This window comes from Vulpes vulpes, unplaced genomic scaffold, assembly GCF_048418805.1.
Source record: "Vulpes vulpes isolate BD-2025 unplaced genomic scaffold, VulVul3 Bu000000627, whole genome shotgun sequence".
NCBI classification, from domain to species: Eukaryota; Metazoa; Chordata; class Mammalia; order Carnivora; family Canidae; genus Vulpes; species Vulpes vulpes.
The window spans coordinates 586154-613895 of NW_027325667.1; the positions used below are offsets into that span (position 1 = coordinate 586154).

At 36.4% G+C, this 27742-nt stretch overlaps 1 long non-coding RNA gene across 1 annotated transcript; it reads right to left on the reverse strand.

Moving 5' to 3' along the window:
• Positions 1 to 6847: 6847 nt before the first annotated feature.
• On the reverse strand, positions 6848 to 18690 carry LOC140596364 (uncharacterized). Its single transcript, XR_011998377.1, has 3 exons — positions 18407 to 18690; positions 9027 to 9205; positions 6848 to 7376 (listed from the first exon to the last, which is right to left on the reverse strand). It is a non-coding gene; the product is annotated as an uncharacterized lncRNA (long non-coding RNA).
• Between the last annotated feature and the right edge of the window lie 9052 nt (positions 18691 to 27742).

A 27742-nucleotide genomic window follows, 5' to 3' on the forward strand; every position in this document is an offset into this window, starting at 1 on the left:
ATTTTAACAAAATTCAGAGATAAAATGGAGTCCTTCATACAGTTTTCAATGCTGTGTTAAAAGATAGGATCGCATAATTGTAAAAATAATATGGTCCTGTTCTGTGCAATATGGTAGCCACTAGCTATGTGTGATTATTTAATGTTAATGAAAATTATACACACACACACACACACACACACACATATACCCTAAAAACGCCATGTCTTCCTTTTCTGGTTTGCATGCAATAAGAAGTTCACATCCTATATGTAAACCAGGGACAAATTTCAGACTGTGTTTTTTATGACAGTAAGTCAAGAATAACAGTAGAGCCAGTGAAAGTGCAACTTTTCATCCAGAGATCAGTGGGAAGATGGACTGTTGATCAGTATTAGCCATAGAGAGCAGAAGAAAGCAAAGAATGTGCATGACTGATATTGTTAACAATTGTTAGCTTTTGGTATTCTGGGTTTTTTTCTTTCCAGAAAATTATTTTTGTCATAAACTCACACAGAAGAAGATTCTGTACTACTGATTGTTTTATAAAGACTCTTGAAATTTTAAATCAATTTCAAACATACAGAAAAGTTGCAAGAATAGTACAAAGAACTCTTGTATATGCCTCACCCATATCAGTTTACTTTTCTTCCTCTTCCTATCTCTCTCTAAGTATCTTCTGTCTTCATCACTTTGTCTCTTCTTTTCCTCCCTCCTTCTCTTTAAAATTTTCCATTTGAAAATAAGTTGCATGAATCATAAATTATGCCCCTTTAACCTTAAATACTTTAGTTTGTGGCATTATCTTATATAATCACAGAAGAACTCTGAAGAGCAGTAAAAAGTAACCTAGAAACTAATAATGCTTATTATATTTTGGTACTTACTTTTAAACAGTAGACTCCATAAACTCCCCAAAGAAAGATATCTTTTAAAGTCTTAACTCAATGCTTCTATTCCCATATAGATCTTGTTTATATTAATAAAGTATTTGTCGATGTTTCCAGGGCCTTGTCACCATACTTACCTGATTTTAGAAGTAATCCCCAAGCTAAGCAAATATTTAGCCATTTAAGCCATTAGCATATTCAATAATCTTTTCCAAGGTCAATCACCATATATATCATCCTTTTAATGCCATCAAAACAAGACAATGGGTATTTAGAAATTAAATTAATTGACCCATCTAGTTTCAAAAGTTGAGAATTTCCAAATCTCCTTTTTTTTTGGATCTTTTCATTTGTGTGGTTCAAAGTTTTGTCAGATTGATGTGAAAAAAGTGGAAAAAATAAAGATTGAAGCAGGATATGTAAAAACAAAATGTCCTGTCATTTTACACTTAACATTCAGTGCATCTCCATTTGGTCAATACTCTTGTTCTGTTTTGTCCTGTTTTTTAAACTAGACATTGGTTTTATTTCTCTAACATGCATATTAAGTGGGACATTTAGATTGATTTAGGCTCTAATATTCTGGTTTTCTTCTGTGGCATATAAGTCAGCCACCCTACAAAAAACAGAGCCTCCCTCCCATTCCGGAAGCTGTCCCTGTACTCTACCTATAGGTTAGTACGCATCCTCTTCTGCTAGCTCATGCAGGCCTGTGTGCTTTACCGGATTTAGAGTGAATAGTCTACCTACCTATCTCTCATAGTTTAGAAATTACTGTTACATTCATAAATTCATTGTGGGAAAATACAATTAAATATATGTCCTAAGTGATGACCCCAATATTTAAAAACATTAAGTCAGAAGTCTTTTATTAAAAAAAAATCCCTATACTTTCATCATCTCTGTGTCTTGTCTTTTGGAATTATTGGTCTCATCTGCATTTGAAGTTCTGCAGTCTTGGCTTTGCCAACACATACAAGTGTGCATTTCGGTGTTGGACATCTTATGGTCTATAAAGTCCACTTTTTACCCAGGGGAAAATAAATTGGCTAATCTAGCTCAAATCTAGCAAAGGAGGTCTTCCCTTGGCAGAGAATAGCTATGCATTCTCATAGCTCTTTGTTTTTACTCCCTGCTCTACAAAAAGGCTTTTTTTTTAATTGCAGCAACAACATGCACACACACACACATACACATGTGCACAATAAGCAGATATATAGATCAAGCTTTATTCCCTTAACTTTTTCAAACAAATCCTCCACAGACTTCACATCCCGCTTTATCTTCCCTGCAGCTAAGTGTAGCATTCTGGGTCCCCATGGGGACCCTGTGAGACCTGGGGAAACTGACTGGAGAAGAAGAAACCAAACAAGTAGTAGGTTCCCAGTTTTGAGATTGTAGGGAAAATTGTTCTGAGCTCCAAACACTACCATGCTGAAAGAGAAAAATAGTGGCAGAGAAATTAATAATGGAAACAAACTTAAAAGGATTGGTCTCGGCCATCTTGCTGCTTCTCCTAAAGGGTCTTCTTTTTCTACATTTATTCCAATTTAATTGCACAGCTCATTTTCAACAAGTATAGAGCTTTCTCCCTTATATTACTGCTTTGCTAGAAATGAGAAATGACTCCAACACAACGTGGGTATTCCCATGATGGCAGTGATGGCAATGTCTCTGTTCACACTTTCTCTAAATTCCCCCAAATTTGTCTACATTACCAATAGTCAACAGCATGTATTGTAGTTTCTTGTACAATGTTAGACCCTAGAAATGAGAAGCTTGAAGGGACTTATGAATTCATCTAATCTCTTTCAATAAGATTTTGAGCACTTCCAGGGATGTCATGCCTAGTTTCTCTTATTAATCTTAGCAACTACCATAGTGTCCAATTCATAGCAGGTACTAAAAAGTGCTGGTGTTGATGGTATGAGCCAATACCTTTACCACTATTATGAAAAAGTATATTGAGATTCAGATAAGTTGAGTAATTTCCCCATTGCCACAGAGCCTGTTAATGAAAGAAGAAGAAGTTGGAGGAAACATGTCAGTATTAAGTCACTGCATATCAATTCCATGCACAATAATATGCATAAGCAACTGCTATAATCACTCTCTTACAACTCAACAGTTATTGCTAAATATTACTGTTCACAGAACATATAGGTTTTTACCTCAAAAATGTATGTATGTATGTGGTGAAATAGCACTGAATTTGAGTCAAAATACAGTTTTACAGATCTGTGCCTTAAATAGCTATGTGACCTTCGGTTTCTCCATCTACAAAATAAAGGTAATTCTGGCAATAATTAGCAAAAGTCAGGAAATTTTTTTCACATAAGACACTTTTTTCACATCGGATGTTTTTTCACATAGGACACTTAGATGCCCTACTATTTGAGCACTAGAATGCTCAAAAAACTAAAAAGGACATTATAACTTTTTCTAATAAAGACATTGCTATTTAATTTTATATGATGTTATATATTTAATGTAATATATTATCTATAAATTAGACAAATTAAATCACTTTTCAGACTAAGTCAAAAAGTGTCTCTCAAGTTTATAAGCATAAAGAAATCTTTGCTAAAAGTTTGAAATATAACTGATTATATGGGTGTACATTGGCTCACAGGCAATGTCATATAAGAATAATTAACACCAAATAGGAACCTCCTCACAATTTTCTTTCTGCTCCTCCTCTTCCATAGCATGCCCTACACAGCCTGATTCACCATGCTTCGTTACCTCTCCCAGGCCCAGCCCTCAAGAGCCAGGAGAATATTATATGCTATGTTCTGAGAGCAAAAGCTCCTGGTGTGCGACAAATTAACATAGCACCGGGAGCCATTTAACAAATTACCTCTTCCAGTGCCTATACTGGCACCATGGTACCCCTTAAAGCTCAACGTTCATATCAATTAGATGAGCAACTCAGTCCCAGAGGTCGTTTTCTTCATGCCTACTCAGGCTGTGAACTTCCTTTAGAGCCAGAAAATGAACAAATCCAAGATGGGTAGACAAATTTTCTAAATAATTTCTTGAGGGGAGAAAAATCATATACTTTAGAAACTCTCTAGCTGTTTCAATTTGGAAGTTTTTGCCTACTTTTAAGTATATATGTGTGTGCGTGTGTGTGTATATGTGTGTGTGTGTGTGTTGCAATGTAAATATATATATATGTATATATATATATATATATATAGAGAGAGAGAGAGAGAGAGACAGAGACAGAGACAGAGAGAGACAGAGAGAGAGACAGAAACAGAGGTTCCTAGTATTTGCTCCTATGCTTCCAGCCCCTTTAGTAATTTCTTTCCAGTGTAAATTTAGAAATCTTTATTTCTAAAATGCATCTATTGCTTTTTCTCTTTTCTCTACTTTTGGTGACCTCTGCTTTCTTTCCTAAGCCTAAGTTTGTCTGATTGACCTAGTTATTAAGCTGCAAACAGAGGAGAAATTTTTCATAATGAGAATTGTAAAGGAAGGAACTAAAATAGGCAAACTAGAAAGAAAAAGGAGAAAGAGAAAGAGAAAAAGAGGAGGTTTGAAGCATCTAAAAATATTCCTGGGGAGGTGTACAGAAATAACAAACACTTTTACTAAAGTCTTGGGATGTTTTATGGCAGCGTGAAGTGTTTTGCAAGGAAAAAAATTCATGACATCGTACTTTCTATAAATATAGCACTTTTCTTCAGCATCTCAAAGACTATTTTTTCATTTATTATTCAGTTGATCCTTTCACAATTTTTACAATGAGAATCTGAAATGATGAAAGATTTCCCCAAATTGTCCCCGCATTCTTCTGTAGGAGGATGGGGTGGATGAATACAGATAGGAGATGGGGAAACTGATGACAGGTCTGTGCCCGTAACATCCTCTAGGACAGAGGACAGCACAGTGTAATGGCAGGCTTCGTGGCATCTTGAATAACTCAAGACCAATGAGAGTACAATGCACAAGGGCTGCATCAAGTGAGGTCCCTGCAAACTTCCTAACCTCCATTTCAGGAGAAAGCCTTCTCTTCCACCATAACATTCATGCATCCAGTGTCCTTGGAATGACTGTTTCCCCTGTTTTTTTTCTCCCCCCATGCCCAAGCAATTCTTCTTCTTGGTAGAAAAGAAAGAATGAATCTTAAAAGGCATCAGTGAATTAAATAGACAAAGAACAAGAAAAACCTCCCATATCTTCCATAGCAAAGGAAAAGACTCTTCAAGACAAGTATGTGTTTCCCAGAGAGCACTTAGCTGGCCTGATGATGGAAGGGAGAAGGGGCAGGTCCTGGAATTGCACAGGGTTTGTGTGTGGGGAAAAGTGAGAGGGTATAGAAGAGACTTGAGGTAAAAAGAGGGTAGGCGCTCACAAAGCATTGCTCTTCTTTTAGAATTCGGGCAGACTTTCTGGCCTCACAGACTTTGTTGCAGCTGACATCATGAAATACGTCAACTCTGTTAATGTGCTTCCCTTCCAATGCCTTATTTGTAGTTAAGGTGACATTGGGCTCAATTATAAGTGTGATACTCCGATCAAGTTTTATTTTCCAGTTTTAAGGGGATGGATTTATGCCTTAAAGGAATAGATTATTTCTTGCCCATTCTCTGTCCAACACTCTTCTATGTCCTTCTATGTCAAGGTCATACTCTCAAATATAGTAACTAAAAAGGGGGCAGAGGAAAAAATGAAAATAACAAATCTTACAGTATACTTCACATGAATGGCTTTGTACTATTTTCTGATCCTAAATCTAAGTCAATAATTTCTCTCAGACAATTGGATGTGGGGTTGAATATAAGAAGTCTATGGAACTCTAAGTGGGCATTTTAATTACTTTTGTGATTTATTACTTACTGGGATAATTCCTGAGAGTCAGCAGAGTTGCTTACCAGAGCTATGAGAAATTGCTGGTTGTGAGTTACAGGTGAACCACATTAATCATTTCTGGGGTTTTGTCAGTGTGGGTTTTCACCCCATGAAGCTTCTACCCCACATAGTAAACCAAAATATGCTAACCCTGCATCACATCACTATTCCTTCAATTAGAAATTAAGGTATCTTTATCATACCACCCCAGTTACACTTTGGAAATAAAACATACTGCCATGTGAGACTAATCTAACTAAAAGGCAATTAAATAGGCCAGATAATGTCTGTCCTAAATTTGATTTATTTATTCAATAAATAAGTTCTGTTTTGTTTTAGTGCTTGTTTTTTTAAGCATACTATTTTAGGTGCTTGGACTATAATAGTAAATAAAATCTGAGTGCACACTCTCATGGAGCTTATATTCTAGTGATGGGAGACAGAGATAAATGAATTCATAAAGTCCATTAGGTGGTAGTAATTGGATAGAAGTTAAGAATAAGGGATGCTATTTTATGTGAAATGGCCAGGAAAGGTTTCTTTGTTAAGGGGATACTTGTGCAGAGATCTATAGAAACTGAGGAAGAGACAATGAGGGAACTTGAGGGAGCACAGTATGAAGTACTCCCCAGGGCTGAGTATGTTTAAGGGCAAATAAGGAAGATGATGTGGCTGGATTAGAGTGATCAAAATAGGGAGTGGAAAGATGAGATAGAAGGAAAGGTGGAAGGTGCAACATAAAGGGCCAAGAACTCAGTAAGTTGAAGGTTTGAGAAGGAAGAGGTATATTTTCATATATATTGTATTAGCATCATTGAAACAGAGGTGGAAAGAAGAGATAATAGGGGGCAAAGGATGGATTCAGGGAAACTATTGAGGGGATACTGATAATAACCATGTGAGAAATGAAGGTGATTGAAAGTGATGAAAATGGCCAAGTTTGTGTATAATTCAAAGGCATATTTAAGAAAATATCAGTCTCAAGTGAGAGATTGGTATGACACTAGACAATGATATCAAAGTGATATCAGGGTTTTCAACCCAACAAAATGGCAATATAGAGAAATATATTTTGACTATTTTGAGATAGTCAACCAGAAGATTAGGTACATTTTTAATTAAAACTTTATTTTTCAACATATTAAATTTGAGCCTTTTAGATATTTAAGTAAAAAATTCAAATTGATAGTTAGATACACAAGTATGGAATACATTAAAGAGGTCCAAACTAGGAGGGAAAAAGCCTTTGGAAATGATATCTTCCAGTAGAGATGATATTCAAGCTATGGGACTTGGTGAGATCAATTAGCAAGAAAGTATATAGAAAGAAGACCAGTGAACAAGACCAAGGCCTTGGGTGTACCTATATTATGGTCCAGGATGAAGAGGAATAAAACAGACAAACAAACAAGAAAACAAACAAAACATAAAAGAAGCTGGCAGACAGAGGAGGAAGGAAGTAAAGCAGGAGTGCTATGTAAACAAATTGTGATGATCACAAACGTGTTGTTGACAGATGGAATAAGATGAGAATGCAGAAAGGTCCACAGGATTTGACAATTGGATGCCATTCGAAGTGTTGGCAAAATCCAAAGTATCGTCTCCATCATTCATCTCCAGAGCAATCAGCTGCACACACCTCATTTCCTACGAAGAGGCCAGAGTATTGTTAGAAAAAGTAGTATCTGAGATAGTGAACACCAACATAAAAAATTACACCTGGCAATGAAAACTGACACTAGGAGTGGAAATCATAAATCGGCATCTTTTTCTCTTTTACAGATAAGGTGATTTTAATTTTACAATCATATGAAAAGAATAGGTTTTTTTCTCCCCCCAGGTTTTCCTGTGAAGGGAAAATAAGCATTATTACAGAAAATTATTTTCAGTCTAGTGGAATTAGTCCCAAATCTAAACAAATGAGTAGGCAGTCAAGAAACTAATTTGTATGGTTGACCCTTCAAAGGAGTGATTTCTGAGTCAAATAGAGAAATATTCTTCTCTTATAATAATGCAGATTGTTTAATTCTGAATGTTCTTCTTCCTATTTTTCTTCTTAATGAGTGGCAATGCAGTGATTTGACCAATACAAAATATAGTAGAAATTTCATTGGTTACCTAGAATTTGTTTGTTTTTTTTGTTTGTTTGTTTTAAATAGACTCCATATCCAGCGTGGAACCCAGACCCAGAACAGGTCTTGAACTCACCACCCTGAGATCAAGACCTGAGCTGAGATAAAAAGTTGGTTGTTTAACTGACTGAGCCACCCAGATACCCCTAGAATTTACTTTTAATCATTATAGCTATTTGTCAATAAAGTGGGTGACATCCTTTGTCATATTTTAACTTTTAACTTACTCATTTGGTTCTATGTAAAGCAGTAGAGAATAATTACAGCACCTCATGTTACTCAATAAATACCCATGGAATGAAAAAAAAAGAATAATTGACTAAATCTTTCCGTAGTCCATCCCCCAAGTTTTGAGTGGACATGACAGACTTACCTGCCTACTCAGTTTTGATGCAAGAAAAAAGCATCTGGGTAAAATGAATATTTTAACTCTGCTTTTTCTCCAGAAAATAAAATATTAAACTGACTGATGCCAAAATTTTATTTAAAAATTAGTTATGTGGAATAACATTCACAACATATTGCCTAAAATATGTGAAAGTCCATATGTTCTACTGGATTTTGTTATTGCAATTATTAAATGTTTCCTATTGATTACTTAAGACCCCACCCATACTTTCCAGAAATGTTTTGCTAATCTACTCTTAAGTCTCAATCTACTATCCTTCCTGTTTTCCATCTACCAGAATCCATTATACCTCAAATTATATCATTGAATCTAAAACACTTCATTGACATAATCTATTATTTTGTCACCCAGACTGGAATTTCTGTTTTTGAATTTGGGATATTGAGTTAACCAGCATTGTATTTCCAAATCTGACCACTGTGTCTGGCATATGTTAGTTACTCATTAAATATTTATGGATAATAAATGAGTTAAGAGAAAGAAACCTACAGATTTAGCATTTTGTATATTGTACATGTTACAAGAAGCATATCTAACACATTATATGATATTTATTTTATGAGAATCCATGGTAGAAATTAAGAATAAATTCATACAATCAGAAAAAGTGAACAAAGAGATTAACAACCACAAACTCTCTTCCCAAGAAGCAATTTTGTTCGGTTCTTCTTTATAGACACTATGCATCCTTTTGGTGATATATGTCTTAATCTTTGTTTTCAACATGGGGAATCCAGAAATGAATAGTTAGCTTACCTCTAGAGTCTCTTGAGTAAAGTGTGGCGTACACTGGCTTTATTTTCCTCCTTAGATCAGAATGATGCCAAAGTCCATTGTCAATCATATCATAAAGTTTGAATATGAAGCTAGACGATATTACTCCAATGACCAAAATGAGAGAATAAAGGAACTAAGGTGTTTAGTTGACCATCCAACTGGAAAGAAAAGAGGAAGATTAATTATTAGTTTAGTTTCTTTCAGTAACTCTTCTAAGGTAAGGCAAGGAAACTCAGACTGCCTTTAAAAAGTGGTTTTATTTATTTCCAGCAGTTGTAGATGCACACAAACATGCATATGCGCACACACACACACACACCTCAAATGCAATAATTTGAAGATATGAGTTAATATGCTACATGGCTGGAGTCCAGTCAACATTTCCCATGAATTGCTTGCTGTTGAGTGAATTGAGCATGTTTATTACATATACTATCTTAAGTTTTAGACTGCTTCTCCTTTGAGACAGCACAGAGCTGTGCTTGTCCTAAAAGCTTGAGGCAAACTGATTTGTGAATGTGAGCACGTGCATTTCAGGAGAAAGCAGAATAATACAGTGAGAGTCATTTCTGTCACAGTGCTTGCCTTTTCTAGATTATGAACGTGCAATGGAATTTGCTGTCTTCTTGTTTCCTATGCATTCACCCATTGCCAAGTAGCCTCCAGGTGCATGAACGATAACAACAAAGATGCAGTGAATAGCAATATTAAAAAAAGAAAACTACTTATTGTAGTATTACAATAAGCTCTATGTGTGAACAGTGGCTTGCAACTTTCACAATACTGCCCCTTTGAGAGAGACCAGTTTAAAAACATGATCTTAAACCACACCAGGAACTTACATTCAGAGGAGCTATGTTGGATTCAAAAACAAGGTTTTCAGCTTTCCGAAGAAAATGTTCATTTCCCCATTTCACAGTAGGTAACTCTAGGTGCCATCATGAGAAGTATAGGAACTAATATTAATTGCAAAGTGGTATCACAGAGAGATATATCATCACAAAGCTGGCCAGTAAGCAAACTTTAATTTGCTTTGATTTACAGATTTGTGGGAAAAGTAAAGTCTGGACCCTGAAATCAGACAAACAGTCTGATATAGGATTATATGCAGTTGGTATTTGAAAATGTAGGTTTGTATAATCACCACATTTAGTAACATTTACTGTGAACCCAAAATGTGTTGAATGTTATAAAGCATGTAACAGGGTGAAGTAAGAGCTACTTACAAAACATAGCTACGTAAAAATAAATGTGAGTTGGGTTCTATAACACCTGGAGTTTGGAGTGGGAGGCAAGTTAAGATCATTTCAGATCCAGAATACAGATGTCATCTAGAATTAAAAAAGAACGGGTGATCCTGACAATATCCACGTCAAAGAAGGCAAAAATTCTTATAAATTCTGTGCCTGGAGTAGACCATACATAATGTCAACCATACATCCAGATTGGCTATGTAAACTGCAGTTCAGAGAGCCAATCACAGGGTACTTGGTGTTTAACTACAAAGTCTTGTTTTATTTTTTTCTCATAAAACTTCGAGTTTTCTTATTGAAGCATTAAAAAGAGACTAGGTATATAAGTATCTAAGATAGTTTTGATATTCATTCGTAATTAAAAAATATATATTTGGGGATCCCTGGGTGGCGCAGCGGTTTGGCGCCTTCCTTTGGCCCAGGGCACGATCCTGGAGACCCGGGATCGAGTCCCACGTCGGGCTCCCGGTGCATGGAGCCTGCTTCTCCTCCCTCTGCCTGTGTTTCTGCCTCTCTCTCTCTCTCTGTGACTATCATAAATAAAAAATAAAATTCTTTAAAAAAATATATATATATATATATATTTGGGGTTCTTTCCCAGATGCATTATGCTAGAATATTCTTATTTCTTATGCTGATGGGAAGAAGTCCAAAGTTATAGTACAGTCAAGAGGAATGATTGTTTCAGGGAAGTCACTGGTTTTAGAATTGTTTGTAAGTAGCATTTAGCCACATAAGATTTTTCTTCTCAACCTATTCCATTGTATATGTTTTCCTAATCCTTTTAAAATCTGTAATTGTAGAAATAAAAGGAAATAAGTCTAAGTCTTCCATTTTGGCCAAGGGTACTTTTAAAATGCTGAAACACAAAGTGATGTCACCAAGATGGTGACATCAGTTGTTCCTGACTTTGCTCCCCCTCACAAGAACAGCTATATCCATGAAAGAACGAGACACCACTGAGAGTATCCTAGAACACAGGGGTGAGGCTGAAGCTCCCTAAACCCCGGCAACCAAGAGAGGCTCTGATAGAAGGATGAGAGAAGCCCAACACATTGAACACATAGTCCCTCCCCCCACCCAGGCCAAGGCAGCGCTTCTCAAAGACATCTTCCTGAACCTCCAGTTCCTCCAGTGAGAAAGGACAGTCCAGGGAGAGGAGCAACAAGCCGTCTCTCTCAGCATTGTGGGTTGTTTCATGGGAGTCTTAACTCTGATCTTGGACCCCTGGGATAGCAGGGAAATCTGCAGGCTTAGCCACTGAGAATCTCACTGCGATTCATAGCCAAGGCTTAGAGTAACACCTGGCCCCTCTCAACCAGAGAGCCAGGTTGGGAAATTAAGAGTAGCCTGGAGTGGTCCCTCCTAATTTTAATTACTGAAAGATTTTCCCTTGTAGTTACCTTAAGGCTTATATAAAATATCTAAAACTTATATCACCATATTTTAAACGGATAACTTATTTAAAAGATTATTTATTTATTTGTTTAATTTATTTATTTGACAGAGAGACAGAACTCAATCAGGAGGAGTGGTAGGCAGTGGGAGATGGAAAAGCAGGCTCCCAGCTGAGCTGAGAACCCAAAGTGGGGCTTGATCCCAGGATGCCATCATCACGACCTGAGTTGAAAGCAGACACTTAACCAACTGAGCCACCCAGGTGCCCTTGACAACAATTTAACTTTAATAGAATTCGTATATTTTACAATTTTACTTCTCCTCCAAAATAAAAAATAAACAAGTGAAGCTACATCAATAAACCTTTGACAAATTGAAAAGACAACCTATGAAATGTGAAAAAAAACTATTTGTAAATGTATATCTGATATACTGTTGTTATCAGTATAGTTGTTATCCAAAGTGTACAAAGAATTCATAGAGCTTAATAGAAAAATGAAATAAGCCAATTTAAAAGGACTGGAAAAAAACATTTTTCCAAAAAAGATATACAAAATGCAAGAAGTACACGAAAAGATGCTCAACATCACTAATCATTAATGAAATGCAAAGTAAAACCACAATGAGATAATACCTTATGCCTTTTAGAATGGCCATCATCAGAAAGACAAGAGATAATGCTAATAGTGGATGTGGAGAAAAAGGAACATTTGTGTGCTCTTGGTGGAATTGTAAATTGGCATAGTCATTATGGAAAACAGTATGGAGGATCCTCTAGAAATTAAAAATAGAACTACCATATGATCCAGTGATGCCACTTCTGGGAATATATCCAAAGGAAACAAAAACACTAACTTAAAAAGATATATTCATTATAATGTTCATAGCAGCAATTTTGACAATAGTCAAGACATGGAAACAGCCTGTGTCCACTGAAGGATGAATGGCTAAAGAAGATTAGATAGATATAGGTATAGATGATATAGATATAGAGGATATAGATATAGATACAGATATAGATATAGATATAGATATAGATATATAGGTATAGATATAAGATATACATGGAATCTTAAATAAATAAAGAAATAAAAACCAAACAGCCAAATAGCCTAACTCATAGAAAAAGAGATTAGACCGTGGTTATTAGATGTGAAGTGTGGGGTGAGGAGGATTTGAGGGAGATTCCAGTTATAAGATAAATTAGCACAAGGGACATACTAAGAATGATGACTATTACCCACACTGCTGTATTTTATATAGGGAAGTTTTGTTTTGTTTTTAGAGAAGGGGAGAAGGGCAGAGAGAGAAGAGGAAGAAAAATAGTCTTAAGCAGGCTCCATGACCAGTGCAGAGCCTGATGTGGGACTCAATCCCATGACCCTGAGATAATGACCTGAGCTGAAATCAAGAATCAGATGCTTAACAGACTGAGCCACCCAGGTGCCCCTGTAGGGAAGTTGTTAAGAGTAAATCCTAAGAGCTTTCATCATGAGACTTTTTTCCCTCTGTATTCTTTTCTTCTTTCTTTTCTTTTTATTTTTTTCTATTTGGGAAGATTAATGTCAGTTGAACCTATGGTAGTATTTATTTCAGAGTATATGTAAAATCAAATCATCATGCTGTACACCTTAAAGTTACATGGTAATATATGCCAATTATTTCTCAGAACCAAAGGGAACAGCTGAAATAAGAAACCAACCTCCCACTCTTCAACTCTAGTTTACTCTCCATTCATATGTGAATTTGCTCATATAAACCAATGAAATAAGTCCACATAGAATTGAAAAGGAATATAGCAAAGAGTAAACACTCCAGGGCATACAGAAGATTGAGGGACATTTTATACATGAAGTCAAAAATTGTAAATACGTACAGCTAATAAGCAGATCTGTAAAGATACCTCAATTGCCAAAGTAGGCTTGATATCTCAACTTACCTATAAGCTTATTTTTAACTATTTAGATTAACTTTACATTACAAACAAAACACACCACAGCTGCTGTATCATAGAGATCAGAGGAAGATGCAAAATCCACTGGTAAGCAGCACGTGTATTCAAAATTCCTAAGTACTCCACTTGTGATTATCACACCATGAGAGATAAAGGAGAATGAGCATCCAGTTACTTCTAGAATTGCAATTGTGATAAGAAAGCAATTGTAACAACCCTGCTGACCAGAAAATATGTTAGTTGCTCTAGCTCCTAAATTTTAGTATACTAAGAAAGGTAGAAGAATCAGATCAATGTGAAATAAAACCTTGCTTCAATGCAGCTGTTTTAGGGAAGATAAAGGGAGAATGAGGAAGCCCTTGCCTCTAGTGAATGGATCTGAAGGGAAACATCATGGCAGGATTGAAACTTGGCCATAGGCTGTGGATGATGCTGTATATGCCTTTGTTGTTATCAGTGATGTCTTCATTAAGACCCAATTTGACTTCACTTTCCCTTAAACAAGGAACCAATTTGGGAGAAGTCCTAGCAATAATCAGTGCAAGATCCGAAAGTAATACTTATCAATATATCCTTTGCTAGCTAAATTCATGACTATGAGAATATATTGCTTTACATCCAGTAGTCACAATAATGGGAACCTCTGTTGTGTTTTTCTGCCCAAATCATTTTTAACCACCGAAAAACTATCTATCCTTCTTCCTATTATTTCGTACAAAATTGAAAATTTCCAAGTTTATACAAGTCCATTGGCCAGTAGGCACCTGACCTCACCTGGTTAACCGTAATACTCCCTCTCTCTATGCAAGGTGATTGATCCAGGAGTTAAACATGAGTCCCAGGGAGAGCTAATTAGAGTCTTTCTAGGTGATTTGATAGATGGTTGCTGGGAAAGAAAATACTTCCCTCTCTTGGGGTTATCTGTTACAAGGTTTTGGGTTGGAAAATATTCATGACCAAGCCTGTCTGTAACAGAGTTAAAATGAGATCAACATACAAAGAGAAACAGAAATAACCAAAGCTGAAAATAAGAGAAAAAGAAAGACTGGACAGAGAAAGAGAGGGAGGGTGGGGCAGGGAGAGAGAAAGAGAGACACAGATGGAGAATCCCAACATTATTTTGGCCCTAAAATCCAACACAGAATATGATCTACCTCTGGATTTCCTGGACATGTTGGCACACAAATATCTCCCACTGTTTTTAATCTGAAGTCAATTTGAGTTGGCTTTCTGAGATTTCCAAACAAAGAATCAAATTTGTAGTGCCACTACTTTCCACTTATAAATTTTATCCCTAATAAATAAACCTTTGCATCTAAGCCTGGGTGTTTGAGGAGCTTAATTTCATTCTTCTAAGTGGGTAGCTTGATTAGGACTCTGATAAATGATTCATTCCCTCCTTCATCTACTACATAAGTCAGTGCTATCCCAACCAGCTGGTCTAAGAAGATCCAAGTCCTTAATTCTATACATAATGAAATGTTGCTGAGTCTAATGTTTTGTCTTCAATTTCTCTCGAATGGGCAAGACTTCAGAACACCCTCAGGCAAATCTCTTCTGCTCTTCATTCTAGTGCCTAGAAAAGATTAGGCAGATGGGAATAACACAACTTCCCTGATAGTTTGACTAACCTTTGTTAATCCACACAGGAGAGGCTCCAACTTGTTCTGTTTTGGTAATTCCAGTCTGTTATGGTCACTCAGTAGAAAGCCAAATTTGGATAAGGAATAGGAAAAGTTAAAGTGATACTGCCAAGAATCATACTAATCTTAGTTGGAATTGACTTGCCTTCAAAAGGAGCCTCTACAAAAAATCAAATATGAACACCGATCTCCTGCTTAGGATTCAAATACTAAAAATCGTTTAGCAAGCCTACACTCTAAAAAGAACAAACTCAAGTTTACCTGTTCTGATTGTATGTGTTAAATTGAAACTTAAAATTATCAGGTAGCTTTTCCATAAACCAATAGTTCAAAAGTCAATGAGATGCATTCTATATGGTGACCATCCCAGAATAATCCCCATGTAAGACCTGAATTCTCAGCCATCATTGCCCTTTATCAGATAGATATGTAGTTCCAAAGACTGGTAATGTATGTCCTCAGGGACAAGATACCTAATCTTCAAAAAATAACAAAAACTCCACTTTAATCTACTTCCATTGCCATCAGTTTGTGTGTGTGCATGTGTGTATGTGTTGAGTACATTGCAAAATTCTGAAACTCATCTCACCTAACACTGCTAATTATTCTCAGATTTTCCCAAAACCTGATTCTCAGGATGTGAATGTTCAAGATTTGTTGAAGAATTCTGCTCTCTTATATATCATCTGATTCACCCAATTCTTTCTCCATTTCATGATTTAACCTCTATCTTTGGAGTCACATTTTACATGATATCTGACTTTGTTCACTTTTTAGGGCTTTGATTTTCAATTTATGGTCTATCTGACTTGAATTAAAAATTCTTGAGAAAGTTATCCATTTGAATGTATTTATATATAAATATTTTTATTCATATATCAATTTAATAAATTTCTATTTTTGACATGAGAGTCCAAGTTCTGATACAGCTTTATAATAATCACAATATCTAGTGTAATTCAAGCATATGTACTTTTTAGTAACCCTTTAGATCAACACAAACACACATTTTTAAGTAGAATGCAAGGAATTTCTGGGAGTGGTAGAATAAAATAGCTTAAAATTGTTATCTTCTATATATAGAGAAAAATGCCTTCTGGGTATGAGTTTCTTTATTAAGGCCATAAGAAAACACTGGCATATTCAACATACATCTCATGATTCGGGTCTAACACATTAATAGTAGCAATCATCTTCACAACATTAATCTCTGATTGGATATCATATAATCATCATGCTTCATTACTAGTCATAAACCATTTGATTGAACAAAATCTAATTTTTTTCTCTTTATTAGGAGATATCAAAGTTATTGGCAATTAAAATATACTTATGCTACAGATACCACGTTGGCATTTGTGCACCAGTTATTTGTCACCTACTATCAACAGATGACAACAACTCAAAATCACTGACTTGCCCCTTCATCATTTTTTTCACAGCTATTAGCCTCTCTCTACTCAATTGCAATCATCATTACAGATTTGTGCACTTATCTTCTGCACCCTTAACCCCTCATTTGGTTGTAGAGTCTTCAAGGGCAGAGGCTACATTTGTGAACAAAGCCTAACACGTTGACTTTGACTTGGTAGGCACTGGATACATCTTTCTTTAAGTAGGGAATCATTGACCAACAACATAAGAAAATGAAGGTCCTTCGGTTGATACTATAAAGAGAATTTTTATCAATTATACTGGGGAAATGCTGGAAGTCTAAAAAAGTATAATACATTTGTTAACTTCAGAACTGTTGGTTCTTTAGTTAGTTCTTTAGTTAAATATCCCATGTCATTCACCAAAGTGAGAGATTATACAGGTTATACAGGTTATAGCTTAAGATGATTCTTTAATTCATTAGAGATATTTCTGCAGACTGCTTCTAAGGACTTAGTTCTGCAGATCCCATTTTGGGGAAGAATAGTGCACTGATCAAGAGTATGGGCATTTCAGTATGGGCTGTGGCCAACCTTTATCTCTGCCATATACTAGCTGTGGAATCTTCTATAAATTATTGAATTAAGATCTAATATAGCCCTAATCTGACGCCTAACATGTACAATGAGAACAATAGCAGCTACGTGTGATTATGTTGTAAGGACCAGATACAATAATCTATGTGCAATGTTTACCATAATGACAAATCCTTAAGGCATTACTGATTTTTAAAAAAATTAATTGGAATGACTGAATCAGAGGGTCTTCTTCATATTATTTATTACTAGCTCTTAGATTTCCTCTCTACTCAGTCTCAATTTATCCTCCTCTGGCAATCTCTTTCTTTTTCCATAAGTCTAGACCTGTTTTAAAGGACCTTGCAAAATGTCTAAGCTCCAAAGGCATATATGAATCAAGTACAAGCCAAAAGGCTTTACCATGCAGAATTTAAAAATATCCTTTGGGACGAGTGGCAGAGCTTCTCGTGGTATTTCAATTCTTTAAGTTGCTAACCAAGCAAACACCTTTTTTCCCTTATAAAACAGTGTTTTGTTTCCCTGATGGAACATTATTTCCATTGTTTGACCAAAGTTTACTTCATTAAGTTATCCTTGGTCAAAGAATAAATCTATTTCAAATATACATTCCAATGACTCTGCAAGCTCTTTTGAGAGCTGTTCTCCCCATTGCAGAAGGTTTTTGGAGAAAAATGTGCCCTTTCTCTAGCTATTTTCAGAAACTCTCTCTTTGTTTCAGAGACAATTCTGTTTAATTTTGGCCTTTTGTGCATGTGCAATAGCAGGTTTAATCCAATCAAGCGACAGCCTTCCTTCACTAGGTTATCAACTACAGCCAGAGTGAAGGACTATTGTCTGCCCATGGACCTGACTTACACAATTTGCATGCTCCTTAATTCCAATTCTGTTCTATTGTGCTGCTGTGCTTTACCGTCTCAGCTGGAAGAAAAGTCAACCCAACACAGCAGTGTCTCAATCAACACAGAACCACAAAAACATGCCTAAATCAGAGGTCACAATGTGAGCTCAGAGGCTTTGAAAGTAATCAGCAGAGAAAACGAAAACATACATAGAAAGCATTTTTCCCTCTTGTTGCCGCATTCTCTTTACTCTATCCTCCCCACACAGTAACCCTATTCACGAACAAAGTAATACCTACCTGGCAGCATGATGACTTCCCATTCGTGGCAAACTGAAAACAAGAACTACAATAAAGAGAATAGTCACCTAAGAATACACTTCAGCAGGACAATAAACGTCTTTGGCAAAATGAACAAGAGGTGCCAGAGAAAGGGATATATCCTGTACAAAGGAAAGAAATATGTCGTGAGTTCTATTTCTTATTCCTGGTATTATTTGACACTGAGATTTTTCTATTACAATCAACATGTAAAGCATACAAAAATAGATAGACGCAATGCCCTAGAAATGGAGCATTTATTTGCAAAGAAATAGATTTTAACCCCAGCGGCAGCAGCTGAGGAATCATTTAATAGGGAGGAATAGAGACATCGTCCAGCTAACACTCAGCCTAGGAAATGACAACAATCAATTTTCTCCTCTGCAACGACATCAATCATTTACAGGTGTTCATAGGCAGAGGGCCTTTTGCACATCATTATCACATTCAAGGAAAGTGAAATAACCGACCTGTTCTATGTTGCCCAGAATCTGATATAGCAAAAAGGAGTGGAAAAACCTAGCTAGGGCATTAGGAATAATTCAAGAATATGATTTGGGGGGTCATAAAACTGTATTTTAAAGCCTGAATTTTGAACAACACATCCACATGGTGGTTGTTAAAAATGCTTTGTGATTGATATATCTGTTCCAGTGCAAAGGAATAAAATGTAAAATGATTAGTCTGAAGTGTGGATGTAGACCAAGGTAAGATATTGATTCCAGAAATACAAATTGAGTTCTTATCACCATACTATGTGCTAGAAAGTCAATGTATGGTCAGCAAGGTTCAAATCAGTATTTGGAGAGTTCAGAAGATTTTTTTTTTTTACTTATCCCACTTGACTGTAAATTCTGTTCCATGTTAGTGGATGATGCTGATTACAGAGTGCACAATAGTACCTGAATGGAGGTAAAATTTTACTGATAGCCTAGTGTTGCCGATTTGGTCTTCAGCCTTAGACAGAAGATAGTTACATCATCCATATTTTAAGGGAGAATTATTATTATTATTAAGCTAATCTTTAATATTTTGGTATTAATTATTCATTAATAATATAGGAAGTGAAAGATAATTCTTCCTTATTGTCAATACCCCTTGTGGTATCTTGTTTCCAGACTGGCCACTATCCATTTCTTTGGCCCATGTATGAGCATCACAGTCTCAAAACAGAGAAGAGGTCATCCCCTTAAACAAAGAAGAGCTGAATCCCCATTTCTGACACACAAAATCTGAAGGATTAGAGTTTGTGATTTCTGAAGAATGTTACACACATCCTGTTGATGCATGCATACCATCTCAAGAAAAGCATCACTTAGATTTAACCCAGTCCTTCCTTCCAATTGCAGCTTTTAGCCATTTGATTTTATAGACATAAAAATCTAGTGTTGAACCAAAAAAATATTTTTCTTCTCTTCCATCTTACTCAGTAAATGCCTGCTATAGTCACCATCTTATTTTCAGACCACTTAATTGCTTGTATTCTGGTAATTTCTAGGTTATGGTTTTATTGTATCTCTAGCATACAATAAAAATGCATACAGCTCTTCAAGAAGCCAATATGAATTCTGATCAAGTTGTATACTTTTGTCAAGTTTCAACCACATAGATACTTTACAGATGGTAATTAATTTGGCTCAGAAGTTCATTTTACTTTGGCAGCACTATCTATATTCCATCCTTCTGAAAATATGCTGATCTTCTGAACCCACTAGTTTGTAGTTTCACTAGTCAATGTTTGTGGAAGAAAAGTGTGATTGGATCATTTACCTACAGAAATCCTGGCTGTATCAGGGCCACTCCAACAGCTTCCTAGGATCTGAAGCTTCACAACCTAATTCTTTTGGTTCATTTATTATACTGATACATTCCATATCAGTTCAATGCAAAACAAAGTCATATCAAGATTAGATGAAGGCCCAAATACAAAACCAGATAGACACATGATGGAAAACAAGCCCTGAGATGGCTCTCTCTTCTTTGTAACCATATCTCAATTCGTGTGTTCACATGCTTTCTTTTATTTATTCTTCTAAAGACACAAATTCAAAACAATCCCCTATAAATCCCATCTCCTTGTAACTTATTGCAAATCCTTTTTACAAAGGGACTATCATTTAGTATGATAAACAGGTTTTATATCTAGTCTCCTGTCTAGGTAGCTGATGTCTATTCAGAACCTAAATTTTTATGTCATCTTGAACAAAGACCTAGTATGGTGTGAGAGGGACTTGAGCAAGGGATGTGAGGTCCCAGGAGGGCTAAAAATACACCATAGAACAAATAAATAAGTGGGTAAATAAATATATGAATAAACACACATAAATATAGTTAGTTAGTTGTATATTAAATTATTTCACAACTACTTATAAAAATGATCCACCTTAACTTTTTAATTTTTAATAAAAAGTAAAGGGACACCTGGGTGGCTCAGTGGTTGAGCATCAGCCTTTGGCTCAGAGCATGATCCTGGAGTCTAGGATTGAGTCCCACATCGTGCTCCCTGCATGGAGCCTGCTTCTCCCTCTGCCTGTGTCTGCCTGTCTCTCTCTCTGTATCTCTCATGAATAAATAAATAAAAATCTTTAAAATAAATAAATAAATAAAAAGTAAATATATCTAAATGGCAAAACAACAAGACAGCCCAACAATGTAGGTCTCCTTGTTATTTCTGCCCTTACTGTTTGCCAGGAAGTGATGTGCATCCTCCCTGCCATTATTGTCACATTATAGCTTGCATAGTGTTTTAGAGATCAAAATATGATTTCACTTAGAATATTTCATTTATACTCAGCAGCCAACTTCCAAAACAGACAAAAGATTACACTTCACCTTTTCTAAATAAAGAAACTGAGAGAAGTGATCTTTTTTCTTTTTCTTTTTCTTTTTCTTTTTCTTTTTCTTTTTTTTTTCTTTTTCTTTTTCTTTTTCTTTTTCTTTCTTTTTCTTTTCTTTCTTTCTTTCTTTCTTTCTTTCTTTCTTTCTTCTTTTTATTTCTCTTTTTCTCATTCTATTAAGATGGAAAAGCATATCCTAAAATCAAGTCTTCTGATTCTTGGGTTAGAGCCTTTTACCTAATTCATGTCACAAGGGTAAGTTCCGTGGGCTTCGATAGCCCTCAATATCCCCAAAACCTTCTGTTTGCAATAGTGATATCTTTTAAAAGGAAATGTACTCAAGAACAAAAATTGGACCTAGAGTTGAGCCATGATAATGGCCAAAGATGTCTAAGGAGTGAGATATAGCTCTCCAAGAAATCTTTCAGCTTCCTCACTAGGCAACTGGACTGGCAATCTAGAGGGGAAAACAGAATGCCACGCAGAGTCCCTAAATCCAAAGGAAAACTGGCCATTACAAAAGAAGATAATTTGCACAAGTCAATAAATAAAACTGACACAACTGAAGAGATTTACACTTTTTTTCAAAAAATAAAAAAACTCAGTGCAAAAAAAAAAAAAAAACCTCAGTGCATTTAAATATAGAAGGGGCTCTGATTTCTTAGCAGTTCCGTCAAGCCCGTCTGACACTTTCTTTTGACCCTGGAACATGCATGCTATTGCTTGGGGCCACTTAACTGCTTTATCTATCCGGGGACTGTGTCAGCGGGCACAGCTCCCCACACAGCATCGTCAGGATGAGCAAGCCCCAGGCATGTCCCCAATTTTTATCTCTCAGTCAGCACTGCGCTGCCAGGCGTGCAGCTCCCTCGTCTCCAGCCAGTCCCTGGAAGCATGGTGACAGGTAATTATGAGAGTTAAATAGGCCTGGCATTGTCATTTTCAGAAACTGCTGGCAAAGCACACAAACTCCTCTAGCTGTATTCCCCCCACCCACCCACTTCAACATCCAAGACAAATTAAAAGGATTTTTATTTAGGATTTTATGTTCTACAACCACTTTGTGATTTTTTTTCACCCCAGGGAGAACTTTCATTTGCTTTGAGTAATAGTTGTTTGTTTGTTGCTTTTTGTTTTCAAACCAAGAATTTATTGTGGCTGGCCAACAGTCCAGGTTATTAAATGGCCAATTAAGAATAAAAGATAGATCTGAAAAAAAAAAAAAAAAAGAATAAAAGATAGAGAGACTTCAATTCCAGCGATGCAACAGATAGTGGAAAACTCTCCATTCATCATGTTTCCAAAGTTTTCCCACACAGGAATTTGTTAGGTTGCTGTGTTAGATTTGAAAGGCTTTTCCATTTCTTGAGGTCTATTCACTTCTATAGCAATTCAACACAGGTTGCTCTAATCTAATGTTGGAGGAGTGGGGAATATTATCTTTTTTTTTTTTAATTTTTTTTTATTTATTTATGATAGTCACAGAGAGAGAGAGAGAGACAGAGACACAGGCGGAGGGAGAAGCAGGCTCCATGCACCGGGAGCCTGATGTGGGATTCGATCCCGGGTCTCCAGGATCGCGCCCTGGGCCAAAGGCAGGCGCCAAACCGCTGCGCCACCCAGGGATCCCCGGGAATATTATCTTTATAAAGTGTTTGGAAACATATGGTTCGGTCTAAAAGAGCAGAAGTATTCTGTTTTAGGCTTAAGTCCGTCTGTTCTCACTAAGGGAAAGCATGCTGATGACTTACATGCATTGGTCCCGTTAGGATTCTTCTCTTCTATTTGCTGGCTTTACAATTTTAACTTGTATTATGAAGGAAGTGTTTTCTTGTGCCCTCCACATCTTAATCAACCTTTGAAATGTACATATCTCACAGTTGTCAGGAAACACAGATTTTTATTTGTTTTCCAAGAGAGAGTCATGCCCTTCCATACATAAACCTTGCCCTTTGCTCCATCTCAATTGTTTTCATCTTTTTACCTTCTCAATAATTCCATCATATAACTCAGTGCTCCAAAGTGGTAAACTCGAATACAGCCGTGAAGACACTGTCAATTCTAATCCGGGGAAAGCTGCTGATCTTAACTCCTGAGGGTGTCTGCATAGCACTTAAACTTGTAATTGAGTGATGAAAGCCGTCTTTCATGTTCCCTGGTAGTCCAGGTCTGGGACTTCCAGGTATAATGACCTATCCCGGCTCTGTGTGAAAAGACTTATAAATTTGACTTGGTGTCCAGAGGTCAGTTCAACAGGAAAGTCAGAAGAATAGGAAGATTATCAAAGCCAGACATGTGCCTAAGAGGATTCTGATAATTTAGTTTGCTGCCTGAGCATCTGATCATTTATTTAGCTTCCCTGAGAGATTTGGTAACGGTTATTTGCTATTTTGCAATTGGAGTTTTCCTACAGAGCTCGTGGAGGGGGACCGGAGAGATCAGAACCGGTTAGTATCAACCTGAAGCATCTCTTCAGAGTACTTAAAATAAATTGCATACAACGACAGAATGGGGAGGAGAAGAGACCTGGGATGCTGAGTGGGTGAACTGAGAGATAAGGCCACATCCATTTGCATGAAAGCACCCACTTTCCATGTAAGCATCAGCATTGTAACAGGGAAGGCAGAGCGAAACAATTAACGTAATAGGGTTTCAGGGACTCTCAAAGACCAACGCCTAAATCTTCTGGAGTGGAAGTGGACCAGAGTATGCATTCTCCAGCAGACTAAAATAATAATTTATTGATGCCAGATCTAGAAAGATAGTGTTAATGGGGTCAGATAGAAGAACTTCCGTTGAAAACATGACCTGCCCTGGTGGAAGCAGAGAACAGAGTGCAGAAGGGTGACTGCCCGCCTTGGAGGCTCCAGGGTGGGACTCTATGGGTTGTATGTACTCTACCCTGAAATGCTTAATTAAAAGGAAATCTCCAAATCAGCATGGGATGGGCTGCCAAAAGGTATATATGCATGTATATATGCATATTGGCATTTCTTTCTGCCAAATATTAGGTTTTGTGAGAAGTGTCAGATGGCAGGCTCCATTGTGATGCAAATGGAGTCTTGGTGACCCCATTCTACTCAGCCAGCCCTCTCCTTTTCATGAGCAGAAATGGCAGCTGCCTATGCAGGGGGTTTGAAGGACATGAAACATTTTAAAAACACTCTTTTATGACATTGCCAGAGCCTCTCACACAGTCATCCCTTGTTCTGTCCATTTTCTTTTTCTTCATACATGTGGTACTGGTGGGAATCTGACTCACTCTGAAGTTGCCTTTATCACCTTGAAACTGGTGGTGCACCCTTCCTAACCCACACTTCTAAGTATTTGTACCAACTGTCTCCTGGACATCTTTCTTGACAACCATCAGAACCTCATTGTATCTGGAATCCAAGGCATCACATGCCACAAAGATCCATTCATCTTCTGACATCCATACTAGAATCACTGGATCCCATTGGCTGTGGACAAATTCAGGAAAATGAGAATTATCTTTTGACTTTTTTTTCTCTGCTGCAAATCATATCCAATAAATTCTCAAGGTCTTCCACCTTTGGTCTTCAGAGAAAATTACCTTATCATTCTCACCTCTACTACTCTCCTGTTGTGTAAGGGAGGAAAAATTATTTTATCTCTATCCATCTAGGTTCTTGGCTAGGACACTCATATATTTATATATGGGGTCTTATATATATATATATATACATATATATAAAAGACAGATTTACATATAAATATATATATAAATATTTTAATATATATTTTAATATATAATATATATATTTTTAATATATAAAAATATATATAGACAGATTTTCAAAAAGACAGATATATATATAATACATATATATCTGTCTTATATATATTTTATGTATTTTATATTATTATATATATATATAATATATATATATATATAGAAAGATTAACAGGAGCAAAATAGAAGTTTAATAACATATATACCTTTTGTATTCAAGAGGGATACCCAGAAAAGCTAATTCCTTGAAGTAGCCCAAGCCACCACCTTAAGTATCATCTTTAACAGACAAAAGAAAGATATTGGGGGCTGAGGGTGACAAGAGCCACTTATGGGAAGTTACCAGGAAAACACAGCAAACAAAGACACGGTTATAATGCAGATTTGTTGACGTCTTCTCTACTCCTAAGAGTTTCTAGAAGTTTGGTTATCTCCCTCTCCTGCTACAAAGAGAGAGACACACCTTACAAATGGAATTTTCCTTATGCCTATAAATGTCTTTTATAAAAGGATAATTTCTCAATATTCAGATCATCTCCTGTATCTGCTGTTTCTTAAAAATACTCAGCTTAAAATAATTTTAATGCCAAAGAGACATATATTGGGCTGACATATTCTGTTTCCTTTCACCCGATTTAACTTTCTAAAGTAGAGCTCATTGATAGGAAGAGGTTTTTCTAAATCCTTGAATGGGACCTACAGAGAAAGGCCAGTCTACTTAAATGGTATGACACTTCTATCTAAACAATTTCCCACCATAGGTCTCACTTCAAGCCTTACACATTGTTATGGTCTGGATTGTGTGCCCCCAAAATTCTTATGTTGAAACCCTAACTCCCAATACATCATAATCTGATTGTTTTTGGAGATAGAGACTTTAAAGAGGTGATTGTTAAAATGAGGTCATTAGGGTGGGCCCTATACCAATCTGACTTGTATTCTTATAAGAAGAGATATTTCTGGTACAAAGACGTATGCACACAGAGAAAAGGCCATATGAGGACACAGGAAGAAGGTGGCTGTCTATAAGCCAAGAAGAGAAGACACTAAACCTGCCAATACTTTGATCTTGGACTTCTAGCCTCCAGAATGGAAGAAAATAAATGTCTATACTTCAGGTCACCCGAACTATGGTACTTTGTTGGCAACTCTAATAAGCTAATGCACACATGTTAAAACTTAGTACAACTGTAGCTATTCTCCAGTTACAGAACCATGATTCCAATATTTCTTCTCAACATTTTATATAACCTTTATGGTATTTAATGTCTTTCCCTAACCCTATGCTTGTTATCTATCATCAATGCTTAGCTCAAATGTTGCCATTTTTTCTAGAAGATATCCTAGATTTCTGAACTTGGAGATTTTCCTTCTTTTGATCACCAATAACACTTTATTTGCAACTCTCATCAGGTACCTATGATAGTGTGACATGCACTATGCTCAACTTCCAGTTTTCTAGTTAATTAGCTGTCTAACTAGGGCTACAATCTCAATTCACAGCTGTTTTCATAACTCAGTTGCCTTTTTGGAATAATAGGATCCTGTTAAAAGTTAGTTCATTCAGGGCAGAATAACATAAAGTCATTAATATGTATTATATTTTGTTTATTGTGTTACCAGCTTATTGGAGCACAAGGCTTTGAGAGAATGAGACCTGGATAATCAGATGCATAAGGAGTGGCATATCAGATGATAAAAAGTATAGATTGATGCCTGACCATTTTTCCAAGTATGATTTTGCCCTGAGATGCCAGTTGGTCAGAAGTCAGGCAACATGAAAACATTAAACACCAAACATTTCTGTGTATGTGTGCACAGGTGAAAAGAAGCATTGTAAATGGAGTTCAAGAAAATAGGGAGATGGAAAGTTCTCTGATGACAAACTCAAATTACTTAAGTTTTATTTAGCAACTGTTTGTTATTGTTCTTAGAGAGGGAGAGAGGGTTAGGAAGAGGGAGAGAGAGAATCTTGAACAGGCTCCACACCCAGCACTGAGCCTGACATGGGGCCCACTCTCAGGACTCTGAGATCAAGACCTGTGTCCAAATCAAGAGTCCAACACCCCATCAATTGTTACAGTATGATATCAATATCCCCATTAGAGAGTTAAATTAGGTTAAGGGAAACAGAATGTTACCCCAATAGATACCTCTTTGGCATAAAAGATATTTTAGGCTGATTATTTATAAGAAGCAGCAAACACAAGAGAGGTTCAAAATACCAAGAAGTTACCCTTTTGTAAGAAGCATTTGCAAGTATAAGGAAAATCTACATTTATAGGGGTATCACTTTGTAGCAGGAAATGGAGATGACCAAATTTCTAGAAACTCCTCTGAATAAAAAAGGCACCAACAAATCTGTATAACAGCCATACCCTGTTTACTCTGCTTTCCTGGTAATTTCCATAAGTGGTACTGCCACCCCCTGAATGTTCTAATACTTCAAATTCTATTAGGTCAGGATCATTAATTACTAATATAGTCTAGTTGCAATAGAACTCATGTTATATTTGCAATGAAACCCATGTTAAGATAAAGACAATGTGTTTTTCAACTATTCACAATAGTTAGTAAGGTTCATCACCCTTGGCACCATTCACACTATGGGCTAGATCATTCTTTGCTGTGGGAGCCATCCTGTGTATCATAGGATGTAGCAGCATCCTTGGTCTATACTCATGACATTCCCATAGCATCCCTCTACCAAGTTGTAACAATCAA